The sequence below is a fragment of the Grus americana genome, chromosome 16 (genome assembly GCF_028858705.1).
Source record: "Grus americana isolate bGruAme1 chromosome 16, bGruAme1.mat, whole genome shotgun sequence".
NCBI classification, from domain to species: Eukaryota; Metazoa; Chordata; class Aves; order Gruiformes; family Gruidae; genus Grus; species Grus americana.
The window spans coordinates 8,811,529-8,825,656 of record NC_072867.1 but is presented as its reverse complement, the minus strand read 5'-3'; the positions used below and the strand labels follow the sequence as shown (position 1 = coordinate 8,825,656).

At 37.6% G+C, this 14,128-nt stretch overlaps 1 protein-coding gene across 6 annotated transcripts in view; it reads left to right on the top strand.

Annotated features, from left to right (window-relative positions):
- ARVCF (ARVCF delta catenin family member) overlaps nucleotides 1-14,128 on the top strand; it is a 287,124-nt gene that overhangs the window by 97,112 nt on the left and 175,884 nt on the right. For 5 of the 6 annotated variants that reach the window (XM_054844462.1, XM_054844463.1, XM_054844465.1 and 2 more), the window contains one exon: nucleotides 6,185-6,250. The exons of the other annotated variant lie outside the window; for it this stretch is intronic. The gene's annotated coding sequence lies outside the window, so the exon portion shown is untranslated. The remainder of the gene's footprint in view (nucleotides 1-6,184; nucleotides 6,251-14,128) is intronic. 6 annotated transcript variants of the gene reach the window in all.

The window sequence follows — 14,128 nt, the reverse complement described above, 5'->3', positions numbered from 1 at the left end:
CTGAAATTTGTACGTGGTGGGTGATTCAACCTAGATTAAAAAAACAAACTGGAATTTTATTTACAATCATGAACCTAAAGCTTTGTCTTCACCATAACTGTGCCAGGAGCACTCTCTGTTCTTCTCGCGTTGTCCATTGTCACTCGGGTTTGTCTGACACTCTGGCAAGCCCTACTCGCGCTTTAACCATATTGTGGGCCAGTATCTCTCACTCTTGCCTAGCAGGAGTCGAGCCGAGGTGTATGAACCTTGCAGTAATTCAGCTAAACCACTGAACCCTGCAGCGGCCCTTCAGAGCTATGAAATACAGATATGATAAAGATTTGATTTTTGGGTAATCGTATACTCACGCACACAACTCTAGGAACAAGAAACAAAGGCATATGAAGAGGTTCTTGGTGTTCAGTCGGTAACTTCAGTGCTGTTGTCATGGGGATTTTACTCAGGAGTTACAGGCGAAACTGTGCAATTTCTATCCAGGCTGAACAGGCATGGAAGTGATTCCTGAACTGGGTCTGCCTTGCTTTATGCGAGGAGTTTCTCCCCTGGAGAATATAACCAGCTGCAACCAGAGCGTCCTGCAGTAGTTGTGACCTTTACTGGCACTAATGTTGTATTAACACTAAAAACAGGATTTAATTTTTTTTCTTCTTTTTTCAAGATTAAGTTTCATTATAAATTTTTTGGAAGATCACCTTTGCCTCCCATTTAAAATTAATAAATTTATCCTGTCTCTGTAATAGATATAAGGTGACTTTGGCTACCCTATGAAAAGCTATCATGTTTGATTGGGATATCCTTAGTATACTGGAAAACAAAATTAGGGTAAATTAAATGAAACTCCATATTAGCATATACTATAACAAAATTCCTTTTCAAAATTTGCATAAAAGGTGATCAAGTGCTGCGTCAATTTAATTGGGCGTGATGAATTCTTATGCATATTAGACTGTAAAATTTTAAATTACATTTTTTATAAAAGGTGTTCAGCTACAGTTTTATTGCTATGTAAATTCTTGAAACAGTGTTGTTGGCAAAGTCTCACTTATTACATATACGTAAAATATATATGTGCACCTGTGTGGTATTAGAATCTGTATATACCTGCTTGTTTTTCCATTCCTAGATGTCTGTTTTTAATGAGAAATATTAGGAAGGTAGTACTAGCAACCGTCAGCAGGCTCTCGATAGGAAGATTATTATGCATTAACTTTAAAGAGTTGGAAATGTATAATTCATGGCTATTTGGTGGATTTTGCAAATCTCCTAGTTGTGTACAGTTGCTAATCTGTATGACATGATGGAAAACAAATCTTGGAAATACTGTCATTTAGGTTTGTGGCAATCAAGAAACTGCAGTTTTAATGCAACTTTTCCGTTTGATGTTTAGGAGAAAATCCTAGCCGTATATTAAAAACACTAAACTGTCTGGGCTTCTTATAAATATTAATCTACCAAACGCAAAAAAGTCTGTGACGTTTCCTTCAGTAGAAAGGATTAGCTTTAATTGCTTATAGCACATTGAAGTGAATCACCATATGTTGGCTTTTGTAGTTCTGTATTTCATACATTTTCTTTTAATATGTCATGTCTTTATCAACACACTAATGTAGTCGAGGAAATAGGTGCATCTAGTTTGCCAAAGTTAGTTCAGCCATTGTTCCCTTAATAAAAGATTTACATCACTGTTAGCATGTAATGACTTGAGCAACATTTTATAGGCTGTTGTACATTTTCGGTCCTGACATTTTAAAAAGCTGCAGTTCTTATCTCTGACATGTCTGTGTACTGATGCATGGGCTCTTTACTGCTTTTGTAATATTTATATAAAATTTATTGGCAGTAACTGCTATTACCCAGAGCATCTATTTGGAAAGGTCTGTGTTATCTATCCCTGTTGACTGAGCTGTTTGAGGGTTTTGTAACTTTCTGGGCATTTTGCCACTGCTTCTGTCCGAACTTTGTCTGCGTTTGTATCAGCTGGTTTAGTTAATGGTTGCTTGCTTGATGTTAACATGCTGATTAACATTATAATGAAGAATGAGTAGGAGTTTATAAGGGAACTCAAAGCTCATAAGTAACACAAAAATAATGCTGTTTTGAATAAATTTCTAAAGATAATTGAGTGTAAATAGTAGAATATCAAACAGCTTGTAGTCCGCCTCTTTTGATGGAAAGCCTTATAATGAGTGAACAGTGTTGCTGTTGTTTGGTGTATTGTGTGGTGGCCGTGTTTGTGTCACATCTTTAAGTGCAGAGACCTCACTTCCCATGACTGTTTCATATGTTTTAATGCAAGTTGTGACAGAGTATATACCCACATGCTGAGTCGTATAATGTAGATACCTCATGTTTGCCATCTGATATCTTACATAAAAGCAGAACTATGTTGTCAGTCAGAATATCCTACGTTTATCTGTGAAATAAAATAGCAGTTTAGCAAATTAGGATATAAAGTGAAGGAAGGAGCTTAGGGAAAAACATTCCTTCTCCTCACCTCCTTGTCTCTTGGCTAAGAAAAGTAAATCACAGCCGATGCAAAATGCAGCTGAAAGAATGCTCTCCCTATTCAGCTCTCCCTATACTTCCGGTGATTTATCTGTGACAGAGCCCCTGCTGAGGAAAACATACAATTGGAGGGTATGAGTTTCTTGCAATCAATACAGACAAAAATGGACAGACAAATTTAACTTGGTACCAAGCGAGCTCTTTTCTGTTGGTGTAACTCTTGTTAACTGAAGTGCTGTCTGCGACACGCTGCTGTAAGCAAGAGAAACATTGGTCCATTAAGGCTGTTTTTGGGTTGTAAGTGTGTGGTGAGGGCTGTAGCTGTGAATCTGCAGGTAATTTTTATGGTCCCAAATAAATTACATCATCCAAATTCTTTATTAGCTATTTTAGTGCCAGAAATGCCAGAGAGAAGCTCATTTGAGTGACAGAAGGAGCCAAAGATACAGGCTTTCCATTCATGCCCTTGGCAAGATTTTGCAATATGTGCTTATAGTAGTATTGCAGCTGAATTGAAAAGTAGTCTGCTTGTCTATCCATACCATTTTATTGTCTCTCTCACTTATTTTGGAGTTTACTACTTGCCTTAAACTTGGCAGTTTTAATTGCACCTATTTCTACACACAGGCAAGGAACCCGCTCGGTGCCCAGACTGCATTTCATTAGTAGTTTTGTGTAACGCTGTCTCTGTGTCACTAATAAGCAGGCTAGTGTGGTGTGAACCACAGGCCAAGCAAGTCCACTGAATTCGGTGGATTTACCCATGCTTTACCTATGCGAAGACTGCTTCTCACACATCTGACTCACTGTAATTGTTTTCAAGAACTGGGTGCGTGTTCAGAAGCTTTTTGAGTAAGGGACCAAGAAGGTACTATGAGTGGATTGCCAGCACAGTCCAGGCTTAGTGGATGATGCAAAGTAAGACATTAGGAAAAACAAGTAGTAGGACAGATTGCCACAGTACTTTCCATCATGCTGTTCCTGTAAAACTGCTGGTCTGTCCTTGCTGTATACACTTGCGATGGTGCAGCATCAAAATTTGTCCCTAAGCTTTCCTATAGTACAATAAGCTACTCACATTCTCACCATATTAGAAGTTTTAATAACTAATTATGTTCACTGGAGTAGGAAAAGAATGAAGCGGTGGTTGGGATGCAATTGCGCAACTCGCTGAATGGCAAGAAATTGTTTGCTGATAGATGCTTTACCTTCCTATGCGTTTTGCAGTGTCAGTGTCTTGATGTTCTGTTAAGGTCCTTATTCTGAAAATATTTATCTTAATTAGGTATTATAGCTACAGACTAATTGTCTAATTTCATTTTTTTTAGTCGTTTGTTGGCAAGCAAACATAAAACTGCTCAGAATCTCTAACACTGTGACTGGGGTAATTAGTTACAAGTGAGAGATAACAAGCAATTTGAAAAAGCATTACAGGTTTTTCTCCACCTTTCTCATCTGAGAGCTGTAAGATACTTGATTAAAATCAGTGATAAAAGTATATCACTGGAATGAAGTAGCATTTTTGTAATGAAGTAGAGGTGTTTTATTAAATGTGATGTGGTCCACTGAGTTTCTTCCCCTCTCCCTCTCCCCTGCAGTACAGTTCATGGTGTCAAATGGACAGCAGTCAGCGGCTGGAAAAGGGACTTTGCAATACAGCCACGAGCCTCAGCAGCCTCCAGGCTTCCCAGGAGTTTGGGCTCAAGGTCTCAGCTGGCATCAGCCAATATAAACCAACACTACGTTTCCCAAAGTCAGTTAGACTGCACCCACGTGAACGTGATGAGAACAGCACGGTCTGTCAGCATTAGCTGATACGGTTGTTTGCCATAACCCCGACAGCACGGTATGGACTGGCACTCATGAGATGAAGTAGAATAGTGCCTGTCGTGCAAGAGGAGGGAGCCCGTGTGGTTTGGAATTACTGTCCCAGCTCCTCCTGACCCATCTCTTTGTTTTACCCACAGTGTGGATGTGTTGTATTGGCAATGCAGCCTCCTCCAGACTTGCCTTGATCATCTGTTCTTATCTGATCTTATTGCTAAACTTTCTGGTTGCACGTGGTATCAAAAGTTATAACAAAAAAATTAAAGAATTAAATGGAACAATTAAATTTGTATTGAAAAGAGAAGTAATTTTTTCTTGATAATCAACACTAAATTTCAGACTATACAAATGTGACTGTCACTAGAAGATGACCAGTAATAATGACCAGGTGTTTCTTTTCTGAAGTACCTGATATCTCATGATATTTTATATATATTTTTAATGAGATCTTGTGAAATAGGAAAATGCAGTTTCTTCCCAGATTATATGATAGAAAAAGGTCAAATAGCCTACAGACATACACGAAGGCTATGGTGGATCCGGGTCTTACCCAGGATGTCCCAATTCAAGACAAATGCCTTGGGCTGCTTGTCTTCTTGACTCTGATTCAACTAAAAGAAAAAACACAGGTGGAAAAGGAGGAAGGAAAAATCAAGCAAAATATTTTTTCAGCAGTTTTTGTCTGTTTCAGGTGACACTAAACATAAATCGTGAATTATTTCTGGCTTATAAATGGAGAATATTTTAATAAAATACATAAAATTAGCCTACTTAGAGGAGGTAGTCATATTCTTGTTATGAGACAAAAGCTAAAAGAAATTAGACTTCAAAGAAACCCTCGTCTTACATCAGAGATGTATAATTTTGTTTTAGCACCTGTTTGGTTACAGTGAGGCTGAAGGGTTGAGGTGTTTGTCCTTACTGACCGCTGATGCATTTATTTAGCCTTACTGTACCTTCCAGCCAAAGGAGGAACAAAAGGGAAGGGTCCAGCGATGAAGCTATGTTGCACGCTGGAAATGGAAGGGTGGTGGCGTCTCAGTTTTATGGGTAAACTTTAGCCTGAGTGGAACTAGGATGACCTGCAGGAATCATCTACTCAAAATGTTCTTGGTCTCAGAAAGAGAGGAGGAGACTGGACAGACAGGTCCGAGACAAAGGATCCAGCTTGTTTTCTCTATGAGAAATTTCTAGGATAGAAATGCTGTAATGGGAATACCATCTGAAGCTCAAACATAAAAGGAGATGTTGAAAAATGTTGAGTTCTTTCTGGTGAATTTCAAAGGTGAATGTCTTCCTGCTCTAATTTCTCTTATTTCCTGCTGCTAGAAGAAAAAATGTCAAACAGGATGAGATGTATTTCTGTAGCCACAGTTGACATTTTTAGAGTCACTAGATAGTATTTAGACCTGGATGACTGAAAATGCTATGGTGTATGCTTATGAAGGAAACATTTTTGGCTTTGAAATCTATGAATCAACGGGGAATTAAATATATATTGGAGAAATGTTTGATACATGCACATATGAGTGGCACTGGGACAGAAATCAAGAGGATTGGAATAGCTAGTTAGCCAAACGAGCTCTTCCTATGGAGTTTACTTTCTGTACTCCAGTTCTGTGGGATTTTCTTGGTGTTTCAGGTGATGGTGGAGTAGATGTCGGAAATAACACTTCTTTGCACGCCAGCATGACTCAGGAAGGGAAAGGGAACCAAGGGGAGATACAACTAATAGATTCCACTGTATTATGTAAATGTTAGCCATTATTTAAAAATAACCCCCTCCTCCTACTTCCCCAAGATGTAATAAAAATGTCTTTTTTGTTATGTTTGTTTGTTTCTCTGACAGAGTTATCATCGAACCAAGGGAGAGTTTCTGTTTTAAAGCCACTACAAGAAAGGAACACTATAAAAGGTATTGTGTTTCTGTAGATGCTTACCAAGGCTCTTGAGTATTTTGCTGCTTTGTCATTATGTATGTTCTTAAATCATTGTCCTTTTATTTTTTTAAATTATCTTCACACCTCTCAGAAATTCATTACTTTGCATGCTATTGAAGGCCTACTAAAATTTGGTTTAAAATAGTGTTAGAACGGCTGAGGGGCAGAAAGAAGGAAATACCTGTGATAAATCTTAAGACTGTGGAACCCAGGACAGGAGCCTCTGTAATTCTATATTGTGTTGAGAGCTGAGGCACTGGTGAGGGTAACATTCAAGTGCTAGCTGAGGAAATCAGGGATGGCAGTTTTCTCTTTTGTGACTTCACACCATCTCTGATCCATGTCTCCCTTCTTGTACCATGGAAATCCTCATTTAGTTTCACTCTAACCCGGACAGAGCCGGGAGCGTCTCTTGCTGTGTGACTACTTCCTATGGCCACACTTACAGGAGGTGGACTCTAAGGACTCACTTTCTATCCTGTTCTCGGCTTGTGCTCGTGCTTTCCTAAGGTTTTTCTGTACCTGAACAAGCTACAGGATTAAAGGCCATGGTTGTGTCTTGCATCTCACCTCTTTCCGCAATGCAGGCCATACTTGTAAGATGTATCTTCCTCTCTCCATTCCCTCCTGCCAACTATGTCTTAGCTTTCTTGAGATGAAAAGACCAGTCCTCTGGTTGTGCAGAAGATGACCACAAGCGTTTTCAGCTGCTGTGAATTTGCTTCAGTACTTTGGTGTGTCTGTTTTAATTTTAGGGGCTTGGTGGTGAATAATGGGATTAAATATTAAAGTACTCGTTTGTTTTCCTGATATATTACTCCCTTCTGTGTACCACTTTATTTTTCTCAGTGTAGGTGGATTATAGTTTTAGCCAAGCATTCTTCAAAAATAATTCTCTGAGTAACAAGTATCATGTTACTGATTTTTATAAAGTTCTTTCCATTTTCATTTGATTATTTTTAGATTAAACACTATCCCTTTTATTTATATCAAAACTGAAAGTGCATATAGCCCATTGAAGTTTCAAAGCTGTAGGAAGGATTCTCAACAGAGTTTACATTGTATTTACAGTCTGAATTGTTTGCTACTTACCTCTGTTACATATATAGCCTTAGTGAAATGAGTTAGAAGTGTTTATTATAGCCGGAATACATTCCTATTTATACAGTGCAGGATTTTCATTTTGATATAATAGAGGGAATTTGTTTTAAACATTCGAAGTAGCTAGACAGTTAAAGTAAAATTATTATTTTTCCCACTCAGCACAGTTCTCAGCAGAATGGTTATTAAAAAGGGATATTTGAATAGAAAGCTGGTTCTTGGAGCAGATCTTCAGTGATCTGGAAGAAATATTTCTCCTTCTAAATAACTGTAATTAGGCACTAGTGATAAGTGCATTCCTGGAAAGAAGAAATATTATCGATGGGTGATATAAGCTACAAAAAGCATTACGATTTAGTCAAAGATGTAAAAGTAGGATAGCCTTGAAAGGGATGAGGTCAGTGTCTAACTATAGCTATGTGGAAGAAAATGATCTGTCCAAAAGACAATTGATAGTGACCCCTAAATCCAATACTTTCCCCAATTCCTACTGATTTTCAGATCAGGGTCAACCTTGGCACAGAAGACGTAGTTTAAATGCGGTCGTTGTCCAGTTGAAATAGAGGCTTATGATAAGGTCGAATTCAGAACTGGTTTCATAGGCAGGGAAAAAGTGCTAGGGAAAAGGAGTCGTCCCTGGAGGTTCAGTATATATATTTTATATATTATATATATATATATGTCTAGCGACCTCTGCCAGCCTTTCAGCTGCGCACAGAAGGGAGACTCCGTATCCCTGTTCTGTGCTGGCAGCCGTAGTGTTGTTGACTGATAGCAAGCTGCTTGACCATGACTTCAGAGCCACTAACAGAAGAAACTTGCACAAAATTTCCCTAACTGATGTGAGAAACAGTCAAATTATTCTAGCTGAAGTTTTCCTAAAAGAGAAATTCAGCCTCAAGGAAAGATCTACCAGGGAAAACTTCAGCCCAAATGTTTAAATTTTGATAGAGCTGCAAGCCAATGAATAAAATGTTCTTATAATAAAGATATGAATCTCAGTTGTGAAAATTGGTACTTGCAATGATGTAATAAAATAATTTTTGATAAATATATGAATGTAACGCTTTGCAGACTAAGCACAGCACTGCGTTTCTGTTTCATGCAAGTGAAGATCTAAATGAGTAAACGCTTGAGTTCGGACTCATCCCTGGGGTTGCTATGGCATCTTGATTTACCCAATGATATAAACGAGTCCTGTCCTGAACATTATTCTCTGGAGGCTATTTTGACTGTCAGTTTAACCCCAAAGACACCAATATGCTTGGCTAATAGAATAGAAAATGCTTCTAAGCGATAAAGATTTCTGCTTTGAAGATTCAGCAATGTCTTACACCTGAAAACAGAGATGTTAAATTGGCAGGTTTTGTGACATTGTTTCTGCCCCTCTGGAGCAGGACGTTTTTGCAATGTGTAACAAAGACTGTTCTGTTGGCAATGGTAGAGAGATGTTACGTGCCAAAATCCATCATATGGAATGATGAGTCTTTCCGAGACTGTCGTTAAAATGTATCTGTTTTTCTTGCCTTTATATGTTTATGCATGAACTGGATGATTATTCAGGACATCAGATGAGCTAAATACTTTTATTTTGCTCAGATATTATTTATTAGTTTTCAAATGCATGTTTGTCTTGTAACAGTAAAAAGCTGTGGTGATAATCAGCACAAACTTGGATTGCATCCTAAACTTGCAAGGGTAAAATGAACTTGGATTGCATTTTAACTTTACAGATGCTGAAACAGTGAAGGGTCTATCACTGCCATCTTTGAATCTGCACATACAAGTGCAGAAAGCAGATCTACAGCTTTGGTCTAACAGAGTGGTTTACTTAGTGCCTTAGGCTTCCAAATTTAGCTTGGTGAAAAAAATACTTGCTTTAGAATGAGACAGATGTTACTGGAGAGAATTAGAGCTAGTGGGCCTCCTTCTGTTACTTCCTTTTTTTTTTTTTTATTGCTTTAATCTCCTCTTCATTGATACTGTTCCTGGTTTAAAGCAATGTAAGGTCAAAATCTGGTTGTTTTTAATGAGAGAGGTTGAATTACGGGAGAGTAATGCAGTAGGTTTGGCTAGTAAGCAGCTAATAAAATTCATTTGATTTAGTAGCTTCCAGAATTAAACATGAATATTGACATTTTTTCTTTCCTGTTTTCAGTTCCCTGGTGGAGAATAGAGCAGCCACACAACCCACTAGATATAACTGAGAGTTAAACAAGACACACATTTAGAAAAACAGGAGAGGGTTGTTTTTCGGGTGTTTTTTGTTTTTGTTTTTTTCTCCTGAAAGCAGTAAGAAAACAACAGGGAAGATGCTTGCTCTGAACACGTCAGAACTGTGATTTTTTTTTTCTAGCAATGTCAGTTTGGTTTTTTGGTGTAAAATGCTATGGGAGTTATTAAGTATTTGATTCATATGGGTTAAAAGATCTATTTCCTTTTGATGCGTTTATTTGCATTAATCTTAAAAGTAGTAATTGGAAATGCCCTCATAAACCCTGAGATTGGAGCCCTAGAATTAAAAAAACATTTGTTATTACCCAGGAACGTAGCTATGCAGTTTTATTAGCCTTTCTTCTACTGTAATCTACGGATCTCATTTAGCTGCATGCAGCCCTGTTCTTCTGAAACATAAAAGGAAGGAAATCTCTCAATAGCCTGAAATCAAATTATCTCTCTGTGTTAATCTACATGTAAAACAGCCAGGCCCACTTCTTTAAAGGAAAATAGTTTTACTGATAAGCAAAGCTAGACTGTGTGCTGTGGATACAAGAATTAAGTGGACTTTTTTTTTTGTCTGCAGAGGACTATTTATAGCATCAATTAACTCCTCATGGTTGGGATAAGCATTGGACGCATCTGTTGCTGAGCTTAAACACTCACTGTTCTGTGGGGTCACAGCTGGATTTTTTCCTCTCCTCTCAAACCGTGTAGTGAAATGACCATTTTCTAACTAATGGCAGTTAGTTTAAATACATTGTCTACTGACAGTGTTATTGTAGCACTTGGAGTAGATGAAGCAGGTTGTTGGTCTACCTAACCGCATAGCTGACCCGATCTTTGTTGCTTGCCGTTTTATCTGTTAGAAGATAGCACAATAATGTCATTTATGAAAGGATGATTATGACCATCTGCAGGATTTTCCAGCCTTGCTGTAATATTTCAGTTATTCCATTTTGCCAGTGAGAAACTGGTCTGACTATGGAAATTGCTGCCTACCCACTGACTCTCTTGTTCCTGCATTTTGTGAAATGGAGATTTAATGCTTGCAAATATATGGCAGTTCTCAGCTCTAGTTCCCCACATACAGACAGTTTCAGACTGCATTCCTGTCAGCAGCTTTTCTCTTAAAATGGAAGCCTTTTACCAAAACTCAAAACATCTAGAAGCCAAGAAAAATGAGGATACTTGTATGTTGTTTACTGAAATCTTTTAAGTAGTCTGTGGAAGTAATTGCATAAGGTTATAACAGTTTGTTCATGTGATTGGCTTATTTATGGCCAAATTGGATTGTATATTAATGAAGCCAAACTTTAAAATACTAGGGGACAAAGTAGGAAGTGAAGTTATGAACTATGCTGCTTTTGATCTTTATCTTTTTCTCTTTCGCATTGAAATAGCCCTGTTCTAAGAATAGACTTATTGATTTTTGGTGGCTCTTCTTGCGAGGTAGCCTCTACAGTAAAGAGATATTTCTGTTGAAAATAAGCTGAGACGCAGTCCATCTGTGCAACCCTATGCAGACAACAATGCCTTGATAGTTATTTTAATGCCTGATACTCTGTAGCTGCTTGGAAGACAGTATTCTAAGTAAAATGGTTATAGTGGAATTTTCTACTCGATAAAAGTTGGCACAGATTGTCTGTTTCTGCTCACAGCAGAAGCACAGCGGCTAAAGCGTCTATTGATGTCAGTGAGAATCAGACTGGGGTCAGAGGAAGTGGTGAAGCTTGGTACGTATAGCTTCTGCTAAAAGCAGCTGTGAGAATACTTGGAATCCTGAATATACATGAATGAGAGAGGGACCACAAAGTGCAACCCATTTTTAAGTAGAACTCCGTATTGATTTCAGTGGGGGAGACCTTTGAAAAATCAATGACATGCAGCAGCTTTAGGATGCAACAACATGTGTTCTAGGTGTTAAAGTGATCGGCCTATGAACTAATCAAGCTGGTAGCAGTCATGTTTGGTAAGTTCCAAGGCAGAAGAAAAGGTGTCAGAGGTTTGAGAAGCAACAAATTTACTATTCATATTTGAAAAGAGATAGCAAGTGTGATCTTGTTCATTCTAGCTTTAACTTCCAAGTTGCATTTTATTTCTATAGAAAAACAAAAAGTATAAAGGAAAATATAAAAGTTTCTGGGGATATGTAAACATAGGGCTGTTCATTATAATGTACAGTACTGAGCAAATGGAATTGCTGAAATCATAAAAATATTCTGATTTTTTTCCATGAGATGTGTGCACATCATTCAGCTCAGCTGGTTACTTCAGACTTGGCTCCTTGATAGGAAGGGGGGGAGTGTGTGTGAAGTGCTGTCTCCCAAATGCTACCCAACTAAAGTAGATAAATAGAAATTAAGTTGTGCGAAACAGTGATTCTCTTTATGTAGGGAATGAAGTATTAATGATGCTAATATTTTCACGGTCGTGGCTGAGTTGACAGAATTAACACTTATTGAGACAGAACAATAGCAAGGGATTATAACTGTCACATTTAAATTCAGCAGATGCCTACTGAAGTCAGAATTCAACCATCTCCTCCTTGTTCAGTCTTTTGATATTTACAAGATTTTTTTAAAAAAACCTATTCCGCCTAGACACTCATTTGAAAATATATGGGGAGTGTTTGTTCACACAGAGAATCTACAGTGCACAGTGTGAATTTATAGACTATCACATACCCCATTAAACCTTAGTGTGGACACTTACTAGGTGTGAGGTAACGTGATGCCACTTTGCCATGCTGTTTTATGCTTAATTAACACAAACACTGATCTTTGAAGGAAGTGTGGCATAACGAGCGCTCTGTGATGGAAGACTTCAGCTTCCTTGGTGTAGACAAGTTCTTAGGTCCTGGAGAGCAAAAGCTCTGCTTCAGAAAGGTGATGTTATGCTGTTCTGGTTTATAAATGATAGATTTCAAGGAGAAATGGAAATTTTTTACATTGGATAAAACTAATCATAGGCTAAAACATTTACTTTAAAAATTGCCCTTTGTAAAAATATATCAATTTGAAGTTTAATGCATTACTGAATTATTTATGCTATTATATGTATGCAGTTGTTATAAAGGTGTTCTGTATTACTCTAATTTATTTTCCTTTCCATTCGGGAGTACAGTATAGCAATTGAAATGTATCTTATTAGGGAAATAGAGCTACAGTATAATTAAAGTTATGTAGGCATACTGTATCAGCAAGCCATGAAAAAAATGCATGAAATTTTAGAAGGGAAACCTGAAAAATTCCTAGCAGCAAACTGCTGAAGTGAGGAATCGTTACAGAAGGGAAGCTGTAGAAAGACGACTGGTGTCATTTAAACATGCACTCATTAATCCAGGGGAGAGATTGTATTAGATGTAAGAAAATTTTGTATTAGTTTTTGCTGAGAACTGTATCTTTTGTAAGTTAATACAACACTATTTCAGTACTTTTAATTAAGAGGTTAATGAAAGTATTAATTTTTAAATGGACTGGGAACATTATGGTAGGATTGGAGATGCTATGGTGCTACTGACCACAGCCAGTTCTGTTGTGAGGGAAGCGTTGGAACTACTGTATTGCACATACAAAGATGTATGTGCGTCTGGATTCTTTTGTTGGTGTTGCCAAACCCAGATCGTAGTATGATACTCCACAAATTTATTTGCAGAATTTATTTATTTCTACAAAATTATTCTTGCTGGATGATCAGATGACATTTCCTACTGACATAAACCCTCATATGTTACACATTGACATTTTTTCTTCAGTAATAAAACTGGTGAGCTGCAGTGTTCATTGCTATGTCCTTAAGATCCAACGTTCCTTCTCAAGGAGTTTTCCTGTTAGCATTTCCTCTGCCCTTGTTCCTTTCCTAGTTTAAGCCTTGTTTCACAGACTGCTTCTGACCAAAGGAACAAAAAACCCTGACCAGCTTTTTTTTTTTGTTTCTTTTGACACCGACACAGTATGTCTGTCTGTGCCTATGAGAGAACTATATTGAAATAGCTTTCTTTGTGAATTCCTCATTGCTATTCATTGGTGGAGATTGTCACGTAAGGGTCAAATTAGAACTCAGTCAACCAGAGCAGCGACGAGAGGAGCCAGGCTCAAGATAGATTTCACCATAAGGTCTGAGAAGCAGTTTATTTGGAATTTGTTACATGTAAAATATATATATATATATATATATATTAAAAAAAAAAATATTTTCCAGAGTGTTGCTCTTTTGTCTGTAGAAACTGAATTATGCTTAATTTATTCCCTCTGGACATTTAGTTGAGAATTAGTCTTTCTCTCACTCTGCCTCGTGACTTTCATTTTTGAGCATATCTTTGCATGGTTTTATTGTATCTCGTAAGTTTTGAGCATAGAATTTACTTCTGTTAGTTTAAGAAAAAAATTTCTGGCGTGATGGTTCCATGCCCTCTGAGATTCGATCCATGCAAAGAAAGGATCCTATTTCTGGTAATTTGGCTGAAACACAAGAAATTGTGTTTATGCTGGCTTCAGGAAGGCAGACAGTACCTGGTCAAGCATAAAATCTGA